The 2,193-nt window shown below is 43.0% G+C and overlaps 1 pseudogene; it reads right to left on the bottom strand.

The window, feature by feature from the left end:
* Positions 1 to 443: 443 nt before the first annotated feature.
* On the bottom strand, positions 444 to 1,778 carry LOC136302553 (uncharacterized; annotated as a pseudogene).
* Between the last annotated feature and the right edge of the window lie 415 nt (positions 1,779 to 2,193).

The raw sequence follows: 2,193 nt of genomic DNA on the forward strand, positions 1-2,193 counted from the left end.
TAGAGCGATACTCATAGACTCTGTAGTTCCTAGGGCATTTAAAACACAACATCGTTTTTTGCTGGGAACAACCCCACACTTTTGGGCGTGTGTGATTTTCAATGCAGTGATTTGGGCCCCTGTGTCCACAACAAAAGTTATTAATATTTGTTTGGGGCCAACTATTGCTGTAATCAATATGTCCCCTGTTCTCGGGTCCTTTGTGAGCTTCCTCAAAAGCATCCAGTCTCCGTTTCTTCGCTCACTATCAAGAAACGGAGTTTCTAGTTTAAAGGAGGTTGGTGTGTTTCACTTCCCTGAAGCGGGGAGAGAGCCTGCTGTGTCTCATTGCTTAAAACCTGTGTTGGGGAATGTTCTGGCTGGTTGCCCAAGGCTTGTGGAAGAGGAGGTGCACTGGGTTGTTGGTTGGATGATTCCAACACAATGGGTTTGGGACAGGGCCAATTGGAAATTATTTTAGCCAATTTATCATACGGCAATTTATCCATTACTTCTCGTGGAACTCCCCTTTTCAGCCCTAGCAACCACAGCTGCTGCCGGTTGAAAATTTGTTTTCCCTTTTCTGGTTTTTCATTAGGAGAAGCAATGTGCCTGACTCCTCTGGGTTTTTCTGGTTTGTCCTCTGAGTACTTCACTGGTCCATATTTTCTACTGTAACTTATTAACTCCTCTGCTACCTCACTCCATGTCCAAAGTTTATGACTGCTGTTATATTGTGTGCTAGAAGTTGTAAAAGGTGAGGAGTCAGTGGAACCAGTTTGATCTCTTGTATGGCCAAGAAATCTTTCAAGTCTATCTACCGGAGTGATAGATGCTATTGTTTTTTGACGAAGAATTGCTGTTGGTTTAAGAGACTCTGGCAGACCTCGAATTAAAGGGGTCATAATGTCAGGTTTGATAGGCTGTTGCATTGGTGACTCATAGCCAGAGATTAATTTTCTTTCATGTATCATTTGCAAGCATGCCGCTTTGTGTATGTTTTCTAGGAGTTGGTCTGAGGTGCCGACTATTGCCAGAGGGTCGCCCCTCTCAAGGGGGTTTAACCCCCCTGCCCGGTAAGCTGCACGCTGTGTCAGGGACCATGGAGCACGCGTATTTCCTGTTGTTAAGAAAACTCCATGTCCCCAGTAGCCACTTGCTTCTTGTTCACTTAATTTAATTTGGTCACCCCAGTGAGGGAAACTAAAAACATACTCCGTCTCTGATTCACTAGGGAGGCGGGAGTATTCTTTCTTTAATTTACCTAATTCAGTGGCCATGTATGGTATTTCTTTGGTGGTTATGTGGGGATCATGATCCTCTTCATTTATATAATTATATTCTGTTTTAATGAGAGGTCTCAAGTTGGAGCAACAGTGTTCCCCACAATTTTGCATGTGTACTAATTCTTTCTGAGAGTATATTTGTTTAATGTTGTATGTCTCCTTTCCTTCTATTTCTGTGGGTGAATCTGCAGATTTTAAGTTTTTGCTTCGCTCTTCTGCAAGAGAAATCTGCAGCAAATAAATCTGATTTCTTTCCTGTTCTAATTGTTTTTGCATAGCTTCTACCAAATTTTGCAGGGATTCTATTACTGCTTTTTCTTCACTTACACGCTCAAAATGGGTTTCAATGGCTGCCGAAAGGCAGGCCCCCAAAACTGAGCAAAGAATGCTTTTATTTCTGCCCAGTTTATATCTATCATCATGTTGCAAAGAATATATTCTATCTACAATGTTTTCAAAGTTAAACCAATTATTCTGTGCCCACCTTTATCCGTCTGGAGAAGGTCTAGCACTGTTTTGCTAGCAAAGCATAAAATGCATTCTTATGTTTTTCACTCATTTTGTGAAGGGACCAAAACCAGTCTCAGGGAGGTACGCTTAAAGTTACACCAAAGGCACAGCTAAAACTGTGTTTTCCTTCGCTTCCCTGGAATGGGTGAGGAGACCAAAACTGCCTGGGAGGTTCACCTCAGTTACAAATGGTTGTCTCCTCAACTACACCAAGCAGCCCAAAACACACACAAAAAAAACCTTACTGCAGTCCCATCTTTTGCACAATGAGATCTTTTTGTGAAATCCTGATGACAGGGAGTGCTATTCGCCTGGGTGTATACAGTTTGCGGGAATTTTCCCTCGCCCCCCTTGCTTTCTAACAGTGCTCACCGAAGTGGCGTGCTAGGTGCGGTTGAGACGAGGGTCCTTCCCCTGT

Source organism: Chamaea fasciata, unplaced genomic scaffold (genome assembly GCF_029207755.1).
Source record: "Chamaea fasciata isolate MVZ Bird 193981 ecotype frontalis unplaced genomic scaffold, bChaFas1.0.hap1 SCAF_29, whole genome shotgun sequence".
NCBI lineage: Eukaryota > Metazoa > Chordata > Aves > Passeriformes > Sylviidae > Chamaea > Chamaea fasciata.